The 20,715-nt window shown below is 39.7% G+C and overlaps 1 protein-coding gene across 5 annotated transcripts in view; it reads right to left on the bottom strand.

The window, feature by feature from the left end:
* Positions 1-20,715, bottom strand: part of htr2cl1 (5-hydroxytryptamine (serotonin) receptor 2C, G protein-coupled-like 1) — a 363,746-nt gene that overhangs the window by 250,128 nt on the left and 92,903 nt on the right. The gene's annotated exons all lie outside the window — the stretch shown is intronic.

Raw genomic sequence — 20,715 nt, 5'->3', positions numbered from 1 at the left:
GCAGGGGAGGAATTTCACTCTGTGGTTGAGTGTACATGTGACCAATAAAGTCTTCTTGGCTTCTTCTTAGATTACTGGGAGAATGTAGTGTGCTCAGACAAGACAAAACAATATATCAAACTTTTAAAAGTGCCATATTTGGATCTGCATATGACCCTAAAATATCACACCTACAGTAAAGTTCAGAAGTGAAAGCATCGCTTTCAGCATGAGGCTGTTTCTCCTCTCATGGTACCAGCAGAATCCAAATTATCAAAGGTAAACTGAATGGAGTCTTGTTCTGGAAAAGAACCTATTGTTCTTGAGAAGAACCTATTGCAAAGATGATGAGCATGAGACGTGGGTGGACTTTCCTGCAGGACAACAATCCAAAACATACTGCAAAGAAGACTCTTAATTGGTTCCATAGGAAGAAGATAAAGGTGTTGGAAAGGTCCAGTCAATCAGAACATTTAAACTCAATAGAAACTTTGTAGAATGAACTGAAGATCATGAGTGACCATTTCACTGAAAAACACTGTGAGATAATTTTCTTCATACAGGAAGCACCTTGAAACTGCTACTGCAAACAAACACTTGTCTATCAAGTTCAGTTCGTGTGTTCAATACTTTTTTTTCTGTGTCATTCCACTTTACTGCACATAAATTTTTTTGTCTGGATTGGAATGTTATGATTTGTTTTTTTCTGTGTACAGTGGTGCTTGAAAGTTTGTGAACCCTTTAGAATTTTCTATATTTCTACATAAACATGACCTAAAACATCGTCAGATTTTCACACAAGTCCTAAAAGTAGATAAAGAGAACCCAGTTAAACAAACGAGACAAAAATATTATACTTGATCATTTATTTATTGAGGAAAATGATCCAATATTACATATCTGTGAGTGGCAAAAGTATGTGAACCTTTGCTTTCAGTATCTGGTGTGATCCCCTCGTGCAGCAATAACTGCAACTAAACGTTTCCGGTAACTGTTGATCAGTCCTGCACACTGGCTTGGAGGAATTTTCACGCATTCCTCAATACAGAACAGCTTCAACTCTGGGATGTTGGTGGGTTTCCTCACATGAACTGCTCGCTGCAGGTCCTTCCACAACATTTCGATTGGATTAAGGTCAGGACTTTGACTTGGCCATTTCAAAAACATTAACTTTATTCTTCTTTAAGCATTCTTTGGTAGAACAGCTTGTGTGCTTAGAGTCATTATCTTGCTGCACGACCCACCTTCTCTTGAGATTCAGTTCATGGACAGATGTCCTGACATTTTCCTTTAGAATTCGCTGGGATAATTCAGAATTCATTGTTCCATCAATGATGGCAAGCTGTCCTGGCCCAGATGCAGCAAAACAGGCCCAAACCATGATACTACCACCACCATGTTTCACAGATGGGATAAGGTTCTTATGCTGGAATGCAGTGTTTTCCTTTCTCCAAACATAACACTTCTCATTTAAACCAAAAGTTCCATCTGTCCACAAAACATTTTTCCAATAGCCTTCTGGCTTGTCCATGTGATCTTTAACAAACTGCCTACAAGCAGCAACGTTCTTTTTGGAGAGCAGTGGCTTTCTCCTTGCAACCCTGCCATGCACACCATTGTTGTTCAGTGTTCTCCTGATGGTGGACTCATGAACATTAACATTATCCAATGTGAGAGAGGCCTTCAGTTGCTTAGAAGTTATCCTGGGGTCCTTTGTGACCTTGCCGACTATTACACGCCTTGCTCTTGGAGTGATCTTTGTTGGTCGACCACTCCTGGGGAGGGGAACAATGGTCTTGAATTTCCTCCATTTGTACACAATCTGTCTGACTGTGAATTGGTGGAGTCCAAACTCTTTAGAGATGGTTTTGTAACCTTTTCCAGCCTGATGAGCATCAACAATGCTTTTTCTGAGGTCCTCAGAAATCTCCTTTGCTCGTGCCATGATACACTTCCACACACATGTTGTGAAGATCAGACTTTGATAGATCCCTGTTCTTTAAATAAAACAGGGTGCCCACTCACACCTGATTATCATCACATTGATTGAAAACCCCTGACTCTAATTTCACCTTCAAATTAACTGCTAATCCTAGAGGTTCACATACTTTTGCCACTCACAGATATGTAATGTTGGATCATTTTCCTCAATAAATAAATGACCAAGTATAATATTTTTGTCTCATTTGTTTAACTGGGTTCTCTTTATCTACTTTTAGGACTTGTGTGAAAATCTGATGATGTTTTAGGTCATATTTAAGCAGAAATATAGAAAATTCTAAACGGTTCACAAACTTTCAAGCACCACTGTAGTTTTATTGCATTAACACCATTGTCTGCTCAACATGTCATGTTCAGCTGCACTGGAAATATATTTAGTAGAAAATACTGAATAGAAAAAGAAAATAGAAAAAAAATAGTTGATGTGTTGAAGACTTATTTTCCTCACTGTATATTTTTCTACTCAGTGTTATTGTCAAAGTGTGAGCAGGGAACCCCAGAGAACCTGTGAGTTTTAATTTCATTAGAGTGCTAGAAATCACAACACACCATGAAGATAACAATTATATTTATTACTCAGGTCTTTGATTAAATTAGTTTAATCCAAACCTCTAAAAACAAGTCAGCTGAGAAATAATACTGATCTAATACCGTATGCTTAGGGGATATAAATCTCTACGGCGTCAATAAATCGACCAACAAAATGTAACCAGTCTCTGGTAATAACAAAAACAAATAGAAAACCTCTGTCAAGCGTTTTCCAGCATTATTCAAACTTGGAAAAGATGAAAAATCAAGCATTTGTAAACCTTTCTGAGCTGTGTAAATATGTTCCTGACCCCTGTGTAAGAGAAACATAACATAGTCACTGAAATGTCCGCTAAAAATCAATCGCACTAAAGAGGAGAGACACTTCTACCTCACGCTAGTCAATCAGAGCAGAAACCCAGCATGCCGCAGCACCAGTATCATTAATGCTAGCTCCTATTCTAATTAACCATCTTGCAAATAGCTTATGAGGCCAAATGAGTTTAGAGAACTGAAAGCCTTTATTTTTCCCTTAGCCTCAGGACTGAAACATAAACAAAGCAAAATCCATAAAAGCAATTAAAGAAATGTTATAAAAGCCTGACTCGAACTGGACTAATTTACAGAAGTGCTGAAGTGTAAATTGTGTAAAAAGTGCTGTGTCATTATTTCAACTTAATATCTCGTTATTTCAAGATATTGCGTCATTAGGCGACATTATTATCTCGTTATTTCGACATAAAATTTTAACTCCTACGCTGTGTTCGAAATCGCTCCCTACTCACTATATAGGGCACTATATAGTGAGGACGCCATTTTGTAGTGCTGTTCGAAACCTTAGTGAGGATTATTACACCCTATATAGTGCACTCAAAGTATCCCACAATGCATTACGAAAAGTAGTGTACAACCGATGGTCACTAACCAAAGCAATATATCCCATCATGTATTGCGGTCGTGCTAAAAGAAATCAAATTAAAAGTCTCAAATTTGATTTAATAAAAGGCAGCGGCAAAGAAGAAAGTCTTCAGCCTTGATTTTAAAGAACTGAAAGATGCAGCAGACATAAAGTACTTTGCATTGATTAATGTGGGAAATACACTCAGTATAATATGGATTTATCACATATATAGTCCTCTATATAGTAATTCCCTATATAGGGAGTAAGGAGTAGTGAACGAGTGAGTGATTTCAGACACAGGACTAATGTAAATTGACAGAATTTCATAATGGCCATAACAGTCATATGACTGTTTGAGTTTGATGTACATGAATTTAAGTGGATTACACATCATTAGATGTACATAATGTACACTGTCAGAAATAGGGGTACAATAGGAGTTCATTTCTGTCCCCCAAGGTACATTCTACCCCCTAGGGCTCATTATTGGACCTCAAGGCAACTATGTTCACCTTTTTAGGGCCAAAAAGTTACATACATGTTCCCAATCAGTATATAAATGGTACAAATAAGTACTTTAGAGGGTCCTGCACCAGTGACAAGCCAATGTAGCCCTAAAGGTACAATGAAATACTTTGTTTTCTGAGAGTGTAGTACGTCAACTGAATTCCACTAAAGCTTATTTACTATCTGGGAACCACAATATGGAATAGGAATAATGAGTAAATTTTCAATAAATTAGTCTTACAGATAGATTGTGGGCGTCATACAGGGATGCTGGAGACATCTGTACTCTGTGCTTTATTAATTAAGCACAAAAAAGAAAAACAAACAAGCTATCACTTTGGGAACATGAGCATGAGCAAAACAAAACATGGCATAAGGAGAACAGAAGCTTGACAAGGAAGCAAACACAAACCGGAACTCAGATAGTGTTACAAATTGTACTAAACAAAGTATGGGTGTGCGTGGTCAGGGGCATGTGACTAGGTACAGGGGCTGATGGGAACTGCAGTCTGGAAACATAGTCCAGAAGCAGTGTTTCTCAAAATTGATGTGACTTTAGGGTGTTGAATATTTAAATAATATTGGCTGGTGTTGAGTGGTATCTCATCTCATCTCATCTCATTATCTCTAGCCGCTTTATCCTTCTACAGGGTCGCAGGCAAGCTGGAGCCTATCCCAGCTGACTACAGGCGAAAGGCAGGGTACACCCTGGACAAGTCGCCAGGTCATCACAGGGCTGACACATAGACACAGACAACCATTCACACTCGCATTCACACCTACGGTCAATTTAGAGTCACCAGTTAACCTAACCTGCATGTCTTTGGACTGTGGGGGAAACCGGAGCACCCGGAGGAAACCCACATGGACACGGGGAGAACATGCAAACTCCACACAGAAAGGCCCTCACCGGCCACGGGGCTCGAACCCAGGACCTTCTTGCTGTGAGGCGACAGCGCTAACCACTACACCACCGTGCCGCCTGTTGAGTGGTATATCAGATATATTCCATTTAGCAAGGATGATACTGAACAAGTCAAAGATGAGTTCAATATCATGTTAGCTGAATGGAATACATTTCATATACCATGAAAAAAAGTCAGCCAATATGATTATTATTGTCCATACACATTCCTTTTTGATGTTCAACACGTCTTTCTCTTTCAAAATTCTCTCAAAATCTTCCGTATTTAACGAAGCAAACTTAGTGGCCATGTCTGTTTACAAATTGTCAAAGTCAGTCCTAGCGCGGAAGTTTTACGTCTCCGACGTGACGTCATGTTGTCTTGGCAACCATGCAATATTGTAAACCATATATTTGAGTATACTAACAACAACAACGAGACAGCCGACAGGGAGGAGGTTCAGCACTTGACAAAATGGTGTTCAGACAATAACCATTAAACATTTCAAAAACTAAGGAAATGATAGATCGAGATGCACTGAACACTCTGCCCTCTGCATACATGGTGAGGAGGTGGAGAGGGTGGAGACCTTCAAGTTCCTCGGCGTCCACATCTCGGCTGATCTCACCTGGACCACAAACATCTCTCACCAGGTGGGGAAAGCCCAACAGAGGCTTTACTTCCTGAGGAAGTTAAAGCAAGCTCGCCTCCCTCGCCACCTGCTGATCAACTTTTATCGATAGAGAGTCTTCTGACCTACTGTTGTATGGTGTGATTTTCCAGCTGCATCGCGGAGGACAAGAAGGACCTGCAATGGGTGGTGAGGGTGGCAGAGAGCATAATTGATACACCACTACCTCCCCTCAAAGACATTTACACTGACCGACTACAAAAGAAGGCCAGATGTATTTTAAAGGACCATATCCACCCTGGACATCATCTGTTCTCCCTACTGCCCTCTGGAAGGAGATACAGACTCATCAGAGCTGCATCAAATCGACTAAAAAACAGTTTCTACCGTCAAGCTGTTAGTTGCACAACCCCACCTTCCCTGCCCCAACTCCACCAGTGAGGGGCAATGAACACCCTCCCCCAAGGAAAATGCCTATTTATTGCTTTTATGTCTATTTATTGTGTTTCTTTTTGTGTTATTTGTTCTTATGTGTCTATTTTGCATTTTGCACTGCCAGTACCAAGAGCTGCTAAACTGTGTTCCATTGTTTCAATGACAAAGTTCTATCTATCTATCTATCTATCTATCTATCTATCTATCTATCTATCTATCTATCTATCTATCTATCTATCTATCTATCTATCTATCTATCTATCTATCTATCATATTCATTGCTCATTCTCCACTGGGTAGAGTGACGTAATACATGTAGGATAAGCGATATGCTAACAATATTGCATGCTATCAAACTAAATGGACGGAACCCGCTAGAAGGGAATAGAACGCATTTTAATTCCATCGAAAAAATAACTTGTATGTATAATAAGTAATAATTAAAATAAGTTATTAAGCTGAAATAAGATAAATAAAAAATAAGGTCTTCTTCTTCTTTTGGCTGCTCCCGATTAGGGGTCGCCACAGCAGATCTTTCGTCTCCATTGCTCCCTGTTTTCTGCATCCTTCTCAACCACTTTTATGTCCTCTTTCACCACATCCATGTATCTCCTCTTTGGCCTTCCTCATTTTCATTTGCCTGGCAGCTCCATCCTCAACATTCTCCTTCCAACATGCTCTGCATCTCTTCTCAGGATGTGCCCAGACCATCTCAGTCTCATCTGTCTTAGCTTAATTCCCAAGCTCTCCACATGTGCTGTCCCTCTGATGTGCTCGTTCCTTATCCTGTCCAACCTTGTCACTCCCATCGCAAACCTTAACATCCTCAACTCTGCCACCTCCAACTTTGCCTCCTGTCTCTTCGTTAAGGGTACGGTCTCCAATCCAGACATCACAGCTGGTCTCACTACTGTCTTATGCATCTTACCTTTCACTTTTACTGGGACTTTCCTATCACAAATGACTCCCGAAATCCTTCTCCAACTGCTCCACCCTGCCTGCGCTCTCTTTCTCACCTCACTATCGCAGCCCCCATTTTCCTGCACAGTTGACCCCAGGTGCTTGAATTCACCAACTTTCTTTACGTCTACTCCTTGCATCTTCACTACACTCTCATCCCCATTCTCACTGATGCACATGTATTCTGTTTTGCTTGGGGGCTTGGGACCGGCACCAAGAGTACGCTTATACACCCCGAGTGGCTGGATTATAAATAAAAAATAAGGTATTAAGTTGAAGTGAGATATTAAATTAAAAACAGGTTACTGTTTTACAAAAAAAAAATTAACTCAAAATAATGTTATTAAGACAAAATAATAATATTAAGTCAAAAATAAAGTCAAAATAACAAGATATAAAGTGGAACTTGTGAAATATCAAGTTGAAATAATTGGATAACTCAAAATAAGGTATTAAGTCAAAATGAGATATTAAGTAAAAAAAACAAGTTAAAATAGTGAGATACATCAAAATAAAAAGTTATTGCGTCAAAATAAAATATTAAGACAAAAATAATGATATTAATTCAAAGACTACAAAGTGAAAATATATCAAGCTGAACTAATGGGATAAGTCAAAATCATGAGTCATTAAGTCAAAATAACAAGATATTAATTATTATAATGACGTATTAAGCCAGGGCAGCACGGTGGTGTAGTGGTTAGCACTGTCGCCTCACAGCAAGAAGAGCCGGGTTCGAGCCCCGTGGCCGACGAGGGCCTTTCTGTGTGGGGTTTGCATGTTCTCCCCGTGTCCGCGTGGGTTTCCTCTGGGTGCTCCGGTTTCCCCCAGAGTCCAAAGACATGCAGGTTAGGTTAACTGGTGACTCTAAATTGACCGTAGGTGTGAGTGTGAATGGTTGTCTGTGTCTATGTGTCAGCCCTGTGATGACCTGGCGACTTGTCCAGGGTGTACCCTGCCTTTCACCCGTAGTCAGCTGGGATAGGCTCCAGCTTGCCTGCGACCCTGTAGAACAGGATAAAGCGTCTAGAGATAATGAGATATTAAGCCAAAATCAAAAGTTGTTCAAAGGTCCTGACTGCAAAGTCATCTGAAATTGAATTTTTTAAAAATTAATTAATTTATATTTATTTATTTTTGTGCATGGCATTTTCCTATGTCTCACAAGAACAATATCATGTGGATGAGATGTGATTATTTTGACGTGCTGAGGGTCGCTTTCCACCATTTTGGGACCGAATATCCTCCCTCTTGAGGTAAACAGTATGACGCTATGGAAACAGCCAAACACAAGGAGCTTTAACTAATCAGCATAACTATGGAACTGGATCACACCAAGATGGTGACTTGCGGAAATCATCGTGACTCTGCATCAACCTCAGAGAGTTTTGAGTCACAGGGATGTAATTTGTGGTTGACATTCATGAACAGATTCGTGAAACAAAACACAAATATATATTTTCTCTGTTACTGCTTTTGTGTTATTGTTTCTTTCTCTGTAAGATCAAAACATTAGGTGTAGAACTCCATACTCACTACTGTGGAGTCGAGCCCATGCACGCTAAGGCTAAGATAGCTAAGCGCGAGCTAGAATGATTTAGTTATCTGTCCAGAAAAACGACACGTCATCTAACCTTGCTCTATCTTACAGTTGCACTCACTAGGCAGACTTTCCTTTTCTTTTCTGCTGGAGGGAGAGTGGAGTCCGTCGTGTTTACCCACGCAGACTTGTTTTGATTAAATGTAGGTCAGACACGCCCCCACGGTAGTCTGGTTAACACCAGACCATATCACAAGTGAAATATGGTCTGGAATCCGCCTATTGAATTTCTCGTAGGGGAGGTGTGGTTTACGATTGTCAACGGCCGTTTATTGGACGTTGCGAATGTCTATCATTTGGCGTATACGTAGCCCATGGCCAATCATGGCAGTTGTACCCGGTGACGTAGTTAGAGCGACGAAGAAGACGAAGAGGCAAAGAAGAGAAGGAAAGAGAAAGAAGGCAAAACAAAAATAGGAAAACAATGGCACCGAAATTATTTCACTTGTGATATGGTCTGGTGTTAACCAGACTAATTCAGAACAGTGTCTAAAGCTTGATCGAAAGTTTGGTTCGTATCGCTCGCCGCCATGTTAAATGTGATCCGTAAACAGTCCCAAATAAACTACAAGCTTCCGTTTGTCGAGTAGTACGCGTCACCGTCTTTCCACCCCTCCCCACTCTCTGATTGGCTCCCTAACTCAGGCGAGCCTTTAGACCATAGTTTCCATGCTGTCTTTTCAGATCGGAACGATTGTGCAAAGCAGCATGGGATTTCCCAGGCTACCCCCATGGTGGTCACGTCATATTGTTGATCACTTGCTTCGGCAATCTCCAGAATCTTAAAACACGGGATGCTTTTTATCTCAGCAAAACATTTACACACAGGATACATGGTGTGTGCAGCAGCGAAACAGAACATTTTACCCAGAATTCAACTTTGCAGTCAGAAGCTTTAAGGAGAAATAAAAAGACATTCATTTGAAATAACAACACTTCAGGAGTCTTTTCACAGCATGTGGTTCAAGGCTTCTGTGCTTCTTAACACATCTGTGAGATTGTATTTTTTTCAGGTCCAGACCGAGCGTCTGCTTTTCAAGACCGCAATTCTGACTGCAGCTCAATGCAACGTCTCATGCTTTTATCTCTCACACACTCACAGACACAGAAGCCATTCACTCTATTGATTTTGAAAATGGAGTTCGCTTATAGATCTTCAGAAACTTTCGGCACCACTTCACCGATCGGAAGTGGTTTTCCATCCATCCTTAAGATGCTTGTGAGCCTTGGAGAAAAAAAAAAGCAGAACCAACAAAAGTGCTTCATCCTTACTTTTCTGAGAGCCTCATCAAAACCATCTCTCTCTCTCTCGCTCTGTAACCTGTGTAGGTCGGGTTCCTGATATTTTCTCAGGGAAAAAGAAAGAGAGAAAAATCAACAGTGACCTGGAGTCAGCCTTCAGTCACAGTGAGGACTGGCACCTCCACGAGTGGCTGTGCTGCCTGTAACACACACTGGGGCTATGTACATCACTGCAGTAAAACACGATTACATAAAACACCCACAGACATCAAGTCAAGTCTCAGTGGTGCAGAGCATAGCTCACGCTCACCGTGTGTGGAAATGCCACTTCTCTTATTTAAAGAACACACACACACTACAGACACAACAAGTCCCCCACCTCCACTCTAACGTGTGGACAGAGACCCTGGGAGCCTGTCATGCAACAGCAGCTCAGGCAGACTTCTTGTCATCTTTACTGGCCCATAACACACACACACACACACACACACACTTTCTTTTCTTTCTCTTCCATCATGCGACTTTCTTTCTTTCTTCCATCATGTGACTTTCTTTCTTTCTCTTCCATCATGTGACTTTCTTTCTTTCTTTCTTTCTTTCTTTCTTTCTTTCTCTTCCATTATGTGACTTTCTTTCTTTCTTGTGACTACCTTTCTTTCTTTCATCATGTGACTTTCTTTCTTTCTTTCTTTCTTTCTTTCTTTCTTTCTTTCATGTGACTTTCTTTCTTTCGCTTCCATTATGTGACTTTCTTTCTTTCTTGTGACTACCTTTCTTTCTTTCATCATGTGACTTTCTTTCTTTCTTTCTTTCTTTCTTTCTTTCTTTCTTTTGACTTTCTCTTCCATTATGTGACTTTCTTTCTTTCTTTCTTTCTTTCTTTCTTTCTCTTTCGACTTTCTCTTCCATTATGTGACTTTTTTCTTTCTTTCTTTCATGTGACCTTCTTTCTTTCTCTTCCATTATGTGACTTTCTTTCTTTCTTGTGACTACCTTTCTTTCTTTCTTTCATCATGTGACTTTCTTTCTTTCTTTCATGTGACTTTCTCTTCCATTATGTGACTTTCTTTCTTTCTTTCATGTGACTTTCTTTCTTTCGCTTCCATTATGTGACTTTCTTTCTTTCGTGACTACCTTTCTTTCTTTCATCATGTGACTTTCTTTCTTTCTTTCTTGTGACTTTCTCTTCCATTATGTGACTTTCTTTCTTTCTTTCATGTGACTTTCTCTTCCATTATGTGACTTCTTTCTTTCTTTCTTTCTTTCTTTCTTTCTTTCTCTTCCATTATGTGTCTTTCTTTCTTTCTTTCTTTCTTTCTTTCTTTCTTTCATCATGTGACTTTCTTTCTTTCTCTTCCATCATGTGACTTTCTTTCTTTCTTTCTTTCTTTCTTTCTTTCTTTCATGTGACTTTCTTTCTTCCTTTCTTTCTCTTCCATCATGTGACTTTCTTTCTTTCTTCCATCACATTACTTTCTTTTAATCTTTTTTCAGCTTTTTTCCATTTTCTGTATTGTGACAAATTGATCTTGTAATGCTCTTATGTTTTTTTTAAGACTGTAATCAAGGAATTTTGAAAATTCAATTCTCTCTCTTTTATCACATCTTCCTTTCTATCTTTCTCTTTCATCATGTGACTCACTTTTGTTTATCTTTCTTTTTCATCATGTGACTTGCTTTTTGTTATGCTTTCTCTTTCATCACCTGACTTTCTTTTTATCTTCTGTCTTTTTTTTAAAGCTTTTTTCATTTTGTATATTGTGACAAATTGCTCTTGTAGTGGTCTTGTATGTTTATAATAATGTAATGAAAGTCTTAAAAATTCAATTCTTTCTTTTTCATCATGTGTCTTTCTTTCCTTTGTTCTTGATACAGCGCTCCATGTAGACTATATTACAAGCTCATTACATTACAGGCATTGAGAAGACACTCTTATCTAGAGCCATATACTGTACAGCATACCCAGATCAGCCTGGGGAGCAGTTGAGGGTTAGGTTCCTTGCTCAAGGGCACTTCAGCCATTCCTACTGGTCCAGGGAATCGAACCAGTGACCTTTTGGTCCCGAAGCTGCCTCTTTAACCTTTAGATCACAGCTTCGCCCAAGTTCAAGGGCCACTACTGAGAGTTGACCACAGTAAGGACACAGCCCTGACTGAAACAGCAGATGGACAGAGGAGACAGTGTGAGGAGTTTGTTCTTCATGTCACTTTGTGCAGTATGGAAGAAACAGGGTGTAAAAATCCTGGCCACATATTTTTCATCTCTGAGGAAAAAATCAAATCCTGGATTCCAATTATGTACTGAGCTCCCATAGAGTGAGGACTGGCTCTCATGAAAGCATGTATCTGTGGGGGTCTCTAAAAATGCAGTATCATTACATTTTAAATCAAATAAAACTCATTTTCCTTCAACATACTGAGTAATATTTATGTAAAGATAGACAAATAGCCTTAAATAATAAGAATAAACATGTTTTCAAAAAGAATGCATTACAGCTCGGTGCAGTCTCTTGTGAATGCACCACCACCACATCATGATGAGCGCAAACCATCCTTTTGAGATAAAAGCTCACGAATGTTAACAGACACATTAATCTTTTCAGAAGAAGAACCACTTCACCTTGGTTTCATTTGTTAGTTCAGTTTTCAGGGAAAAGATCACGACCACAGCCTGCTGATAACAGACCACTTTGGTCTATTTTGTCTGTGTGATAAGAGAATGGCTTTTACTTTGTACTAGTAGAATGCATTCCCACTCTGTTTAAAGTGCAGGCTACAGGAATAGTGAAAACATCCACCCATCCATTATCCGTAACCACTTATCATGTACAGGGTCGGCGGCAAGCTGGAGCCTATCCCAGCTGACTATGGGCGAGAGGCGGGGTACACCCTGGACAAGTCGCCAGGTCATCGCAGGGCTGACACATAGAGACAAACAACCATTTACACTCACACCTACGGTGAATTTAGAGCCACTAATTAACATAACCTGCATGTCTTTGGACTGTGGGGGAAATCAGAACACCCAGAATAGACTGGTACCAAAATCCAGAATTGTGACACCCAAAGGCATTTTTGAGACAAAGTCGGCAAACAGTCTTCTTTTGTCAATTTGGGTGTGCCGAATTCAAATCTGCAATATGCCGAGCTCTATCTGACCTCTGTTGACCTCTAGAGGTCATTGAACTTTGGGCCTGTAAACGTCTCAGCTGAACCCAGTTTCTCAGCTTTCTAAGGAATGAAATGTACTAAAATGATTAATGAAGTTAGCAAATGGCCTTGTTTGTTAAATGTTTGGGTGCTGAATTCATTTTTCATTTGTAAAACGACATATGACCTCTGATAACCTCAAGGTCATTAAACTTGGCCTATAGGCCTATGCATTTAACGGCATTTTTAAACTGACTTTACTCCCCCAAAAAGAATATGAACAGACAAAAAACAAATAGAAAGGAACAAATACAACATTAAATGCCAGTCCATGTACATGTGACTTACTTTTCACAATGAGAATGCCTAGGCGATCACCTTACATAACATTGCATTACATTTAGCGGTTATTGTTTATACAAAGCTACTGAAAAAAGGACAGATTCAGCAGCATACAAAATGTGGGGGCATACAGGGTATACAGGTTAATCAGGGTTAGTATATATGAGAGTTTTTTTTTTTCTTTGTTTGTTTTTTGTAAAGGCTTTACCCCGTTTAAAACAAAACAAACAACAAAGAAAAAAACTCTCATATATACTAACCCTGATTAACCTGTATACCCTGTATGCCCCCACATTTTGTATGCTGCTGAATCTGTCCTTTTTTCAGTAGCTTTGTATAAACAATAACCGCTAAATGTAATGCAATGTTATGTAAGGTGATCGCCTAGGCATTCTCATTGTGAAAAGTAAGTCACATGTACATGGACTGGCATTTAATGTTGTATTTGTTCCTTTCTATTTGTTTTTTGTCTGTTCATATTCTTTTTGGGGGAGTAAAGTCAGTTTAAAAATGCCATTAAATGCATAGGCCTATAGGCCAAGTTTAATGACCTTGAGGTTATCAGAGGTCACATATCTTTTTACAAATGAAAAATGAATTCAGCACCCAAACATTTAACAAACAAGGCCATTTGCTAACTTCATTAATCATTTTAGTACATTTCATTCCTTAGAAAGCTAAGAAACTGGGTTCAGCTGAGACGTTTACAGGCCCAAAGTTCAATGACCTCTAGAGTTCAACAGAGGTCAGATAGAGCTCGGCATATTGCAGATTTGAATTCGGCACACCCAAATTGACAAAATAAGACTGTTTGCCGACTTTGTCTCAAAAATGCCTTTAACTCCTTTAAATAAGCACTTTTTTTTAAATTTTGGTACCAGTCTAGAGGAAACCCACGCAGACACGGGGAGAACATGCAAACTCCACACAGAAAGGCCCCGTCAGTCGCTGGGCTCAAACCCAGAACCTTCTTACTGTGAGGCGACAGTGCTAACCACTACACCACCGTGCCACCCAATAGCAAAAACAATATGCAAAAATAAGTAATAATAAAAGACTGTGTGTATGCAAATATAGCCTAATGAACCACGTAGCCTCTCGCTCACAGAAAGCACACCTGTTAGGCTATTTATTTATGTATTTGCTCACCATGTCCACACACTGTTCATTTTTTTTAAGACTCACACAAAGATGAATTCATAACTCAAACCCTGATCAAATCTGAAGTAGCTGGATAAGTCATGTGTGTGGATGTGTCTTTTTGAACAAAAGGATATAAAACACGATTCTTGGACGAACAGTGGTTGAAAGTTGAAAAGAAAAAAAAATGCAGCACGAAACAGTCTCCACAGCAGCTTCATCTAATGAATGTCCTATTAGTCTGAGTGCAGGCTTTAGATTTATGTAAACAAAAGAGAATTAAAAGAAAGTGATGAAAACAGCTTCTTCTAACCAGCTTCCTCTCTCTCAATTGTACTGAATTTGAGTTTCATTAAAGAAGAATAGTGTTGCAGAACACGCTTCAGTGTTCGAAATGGAGGCTCTTTTTAACCGGTGACAATAATAATGATCTGCTTCATTTGTGGAGCTCTGGCACATCTCCACTTCGAAAGAAAGCGTACTGCATGGCATCAATGCATAAAAGGAAGGTGCGTCATTCAAACGCTTAGATTTTACTGACTCACAGCTGCAAATATTCATTAATGCTCGAGCAAAGCTTTTTCATTTCACAAATAAAAGTACAACCGTAGAATGAAAATGGCTGATGATGCGTTGATGGTGCAGTTTCTTGGTGCAGCGCTCCATCAGTAGTCTGATATAGTTATTATTAACTCGAAGGACTTTGAGTCTCCTGGCCTCCACATTGCAGGCGCTGTGAGAACTATACTGAAGACACACAGCATGCACAATGAGGAGGCTGGAAAACTCAACCACTGGCGACATGATTCATTACAATGATATAAAGAGATCCAGAAAATAAATGACAAATCTGAATGTCAGGATCGTCTGTTGTCTATTAATAGATGTCTGCAGGCTTGTAGTACTCGAGTCCGACTCGTGCCCTAATGTTAAGGACTTGTGACTTGACTTGGACTTGAGCGCTGATGACTCGGACTTGTGCATTAACTGCATTCAGACTTGTAAATTGGAGATGAGGACTCAGATATTTTCTTTATTTTTTGTCACATGCCATAATTTGGCATAAGATATTTATATCTACATTAATTTATATGCTAATTTCATGCAAGAGAATGCACATTCACCTGTTCATATGTCATGTTCAGGAACAAAGTAACGTTAATGACGCTAAAATGCCTGGAGAGAACGTCCCTAGGATTGTCCACTTTGCTTGTACAGACCTGTCATGCAGTGGGGAAAAACATAAAAAGCACTGCTGTGTGTTCCATATGTAGAAGAACTATTGAGGTGATGACAATCTTGAATTTCAATCATTTGGTAAGACTCCACCCAAAGAAGTAAGTGACACACTATGATCATAGCAGGGCTTGCTTGCAGGAAACCCACAGAGACACAGGGAGAATATACAAACTCTACACAGAAAGGCCCCTGTTAACCACTGGGCTCGAACCCAGAACCTTCTTGCTGTGAGGCGACAGTGCTAACAAACTACACCACTATGGCATCAGAATGTAGGTACAATAATTAGATGTACTGTTGTATTATAATATTAATGGCCATCCAAACAGTTAGGCCTATTTAAACTTAAAAATTAAATAGTTGCAATCCAATTGCAATTAGCCTTGACTAGGTCTAACATTAGTTACGGTAATACTACTAATAACAGTAATACTGATAGCATTAATCAATAATATTAGTCCAGGATATTAAATCTAGTATAACATGTTAATCTTAAAGGAGAACCGAAGGCAAATTTTTTTATCATCAAAATTCTATTTCTCATTTTATTAAATATAGGAATGCAGTTTTGATAGCTATTTTGTCGCTGCTATAGCAAGTTCTGAGTGTTTGAAATATGCTCTGTAATATATCAGTCCATATGTCAAAGCGATGGCCATAAACGAGATTTGCTGAGACCTGTGCAAGACATTGTAGGATGAAAGTAAAACATACAGCGGAAATCAAAGTGACCAGCATCTGCCAACGTTGTCAAAAGACGCGCGTGCCCGCTTTCGAATGCTGATGTAATCAAGCCGGAAGTTGTGTTCGTTTTGATAGCAATCAGGAAAGTTTGAAAAAAGTAGGCAGTAACAGTTATTTAAACTCGTTTTTGTGCAATATTTCGTTTGGAAAGCAGTTTTCAAAATGGCAGCACTGACACCTGGCTGACACGTCACGTTTCGAAGTCTTGCACAAGTCTCATGAAGATCGCACAGATAAGCGACGCCTGCCGTGGACCAAACGAACTAAATTCAACATGGCTAAAAACTGAATAGGCCGATAAATATAATATTTAATTACAATTAGTTGCCAATACGAGTCATGATATAAGGTTACTAAAACCGAAAATGTAATTGAATAACACGTTAATTAAGAAATAAAGCAAGTTTTAAAGGAGAACTGAAGTCATTTTTAAGTTAGTGACTACATTTCCTATAGATCTACACCTCGAGTCTCGATCTATCAGTCCTAGCTTTTTGATTAAATTTGTTTAGTCCCACAACTTCTACCTGTAGATCTACTTACGTTCTGGCGAACAGAGATGCTACATTCTGTGAGCCCTTGATTTTTTCACTAATTCTTTTATGTTTGTAGGTATCACTGCTTTTCAAACATACCTTGCTGCACTAACTCGTTATTGTAATAAAACAAAATGATCAAACAGAGTATAACCCTGTGCTAATAGTGTGCTATGATTTGGTCAGCATGCGTTACTTTCATTGCAAGGCAGTAACACTCATTAGGGCACACTTTCTTTCTGCGGTGGAATGCACATGCTAGGCGTTTGAAAAGTTCTGGAAAATTATGAGTAGGGCGCAAATAAATCTGGACATGGTGCACGTTTTGGAGAACAGGACATGGCACCCTGGTAAAATAAAAGCTGGAACACTGCCTGACAGAATTCAGCCTCATGTACCACGACCTAACACAACATACTACAATCTAACGTAACATGACTCATAACGTAAAATCAATTGCAAAAAGCAAAGGGGAGTCCCATATGGGCAATTCCATGTAAATGTCAACCTCACCATGCAAAAATAAAGCAACATGTAATACATCAAAACCACTCCCAGAGATATCACCTAGGCCTGTATTTTACAGATGTGAATAAGTTGAACCAATTTGTAACCAACCTAATATGTCACTGTCAGTCTTTCTTTCTTATAATGTAAACCCCAAGCTAAAATCAACTTTGATCATGTACAATTCTATATTATTGCCACAAGCCACAGAAATGTATGCTAAAATCCACAAAACAGCAAAACAATAGCCATCCTAAATATTATTTAAGAACTTTGATAGTTTTAGCTGATATTTAGAGAGTTTTTCAAAGGGTTATGGTGGTTAAATTGCTGATTTTCTAAACATACGCCATGTCTATTTCAGACGCGTTACATCCGTAACGGAATTTCGTCACATCCATAACGCTGACTTTTCCTTCCGAAACTCTGCATGAAATACAAAATATTTTAAACAAAGATTTTTTAATATTCACCTTGGACCCCTCTATCAAATGGATATCTCCATTTCGACATTAGGTTTACAATTTCACAGAGTTTGATAAAAACGTACAGTCACCCAAGAAAAGTGATACTTTTTCTGTCACACCCATAACGCATCTTTTATTGGCGTTTTCTGGCATGCCCTAGATGTACTATGGGAATTGTTCTTGTTCTATCACTTCTCCAGTATGGTACAGCCTTAAAATATGCAACACCTGTTTAAATACTGGGAGACAATAAAACATGCACTGGGTCATTTGTTGCCATTTTGAGTTCAAGTGTCACGTCCATAACGCTGGAATTGCTCATATACGATTCGTACATTGGGGGAGTGCCTGTTAGAGAGCGCACTTGTCCTGGGCCATCGGCATAGTGAGGTAGGGTGGCCAGTTCCTTTCCTTGCCGCCTTTAACTTCCCCAGTGTTTCCACCAGGTCCCCATTCACTGCTGGGTGGACAGGGAGCGAGCCCCAGATCCCTGTCGAGCCGAGGCTCGAACCAGGGACCGTTCGCTTAGCGGTCAAGCGCTCTAACCACTTGGCCACCTGCGCTCCAAAATCAATTGCAACGGTGCAGAAAAAAAAAAAAAGAGAGACGTAAAGAGCAGCACAACTATGAAGACAGGTGTGATTAGGTAGAGAATAAAGTGTCAGTGACCCTGTGCAGTTTATGTGTTTTATTGTCCATCAGAGTGGGACATGCAGCAAACAACCAAATAACCATTTAAATTCAATGTTATATGGATGACTACATGGCAATTAACAGTAATATCTACTAGCTAGCTAAATATTTCCAGAAACAAATGGCCCTTTTCCACTACCCTTTTTCAGCTCACTTCAGCTTGCTTCAGCTCACTTCAGCCCGACACGGCTCGCATTTCGACTACCAAAAACCAGCACGACTCAGCTCGCTTCAGCCCTGCTTAGCCCCTAAAACTCGCACCGTTTTGGAGTGGGGCTGAAGCGAGCCAAACCGAGCCGAGTGAGGCTGGGGGCGTGAGCAGACACTCCCCTGTGCACTGATTGGTGAGGAGGAGTGTCCTCACATGCCCACACACGCCCCGCGAGCGCGCTGGGATCTGTAAACACCGCAAACCCGGAAGAAGGAGAATTACGAATTACGAGAATTTCTGAAGCCTTATGCGCCTCGCCTCATCTATACGCTCTTGCCAGTATCTGTCCGCGTTGTCGGTGACAGCAAGCCACAGCACCAAGACCAGCAACACTAACGACTCCATGTCCTCCATGTTTGTTTACTATTCGGGTCGTGAGACTACCGCTTAAAAGATCACTGATTTCACTGTTTGCGCCACCTAACGACATCACGTGACGTCCACCCACTTTCGCTAACTCCACCCAATGTGTCCACCCACTTCCAGCCAGCACGGTTCAGCACGGTTGTAGTCGAAATGCAACGCCAACAGCCCCGCTCAGCTCGACTCAGCACGGCACGGCTCAGCCCGACTCAGCCGCATTTGTAGTGGAAAAGCGGCAAAACTGAACCAAAAGTAGTGGAATGAGTCCTCTCTGTATATGTTGCTTTTGTGATGATTGCTGTTTTATAAATATGTCAGGTCAACTGTTCCTTATCAAGATAGAGTCACAAATTGAAACACAAAATCTCTAGAATGGCAAGTATATTTTCAGGTAAAAACAAAAAAGGAGCTTCACTTTAAAAAGTAGCTTAAGTGGGAAAAAACTACGCATCTTTAATGAGTCAAAGCTACAGAAAAGTACAAAGATGAATCAAATCATCCCCCCTTGTTTTTGCAAAATAGGTGTCACAAAGTGGATCACAAAGTTTGTAGTATAAGGGGGTTTATTTGATCCACGTTCACTGGATATGAGCAATCGCGCGCTCTGATTGGCTACTCTATTACTAGGATATCAGCTCATATACCCTGAGTAGAGAAAAACAAAATGGCAGAGCATGTTGCTGAACCAACCGAGGATGAAATAAAAATTCTACTTAAACAACCCCCCCCAAAAAAAAAAATTGATGGCAAGAACGTATTTTACGAATTATCGCATTTTTCACAAATTGCTACTGTCATTTTGCCAATTTGTTTACATTCTAAGTGGAAATTATTTTGTTGGACATTTTGTTTATAGTTTTTATTTATCGAATTTGCAAAAAATAAAAATGCTCTATTTCTCAAAATCCAGTGAATGTGGATAGAAAACAGTTATTCCACTCAATCTCATCGTACATGGTTTATAGCCAACTCGGTACGATGCGCCTCATCGGCTATCAGCTCATGTATGACTCGATTTTGTGGAATAACTTGGAGAACAAATATTCAATGTAGTGTTTCTCTATTATATGGCATATTTTCAAGGTTTTCGTTTGACCCACCCTTTTAGCTTTCGTAGAAAACAAAGTAGCTTCAGTGTAGCTTAGCCATTTTAAACCACACGTAGCTTGTAGCGTGACAAGTTACAATTGCAAAATAGTTTCCCCAAACACTGATAAGACACCTTCTAGAGTAGCTGGGAAACTAATCAAGCTGCCCATCAGCAACAAATTTTATCTATGAACATCAAGCCATGGTTTATTTTGCAACTAATGTGGGAGTCAAAGTGTTTCAACAAACTCTACAGTTACAACACATTTCAGTTCATTGAAGGACAATCAGTAAGAAACGTTCTTCAAACTCTTACGAAAACTATTTGAGGACAACGAAGCATATACTGATAAAAGTTTTACAGGCACATGCAAGTATAAACACTTCATCACAGATAATGAGACGGTTATTTCATGAGCAAGGCTCCGGTGTTGCATTGAATTACCTCAGTGCTCTATATAATGGTGACAGGAGACTCAAAGTGAGCGTGAGTTACTGCTGGCTACGTGCATTAAAGCTGTCCTTCATGTGTAAGAAGAGTAGGC

Source organism: Neoarius graeffei, chromosome 1 (assembly GCF_027579695.1).
Source record: "Neoarius graeffei isolate fNeoGra1 chromosome 1, fNeoGra1.pri, whole genome shotgun sequence".
In the NCBI taxonomy this organism is placed as follows: domain Eukaryota; kingdom Metazoa; phylum Chordata; class Actinopteri; order Siluriformes; family Ariidae; genus Neoarius; species Neoarius graeffei.
This window is presented reverse-complemented; position numbering and strand designations above follow the sequence as displayed.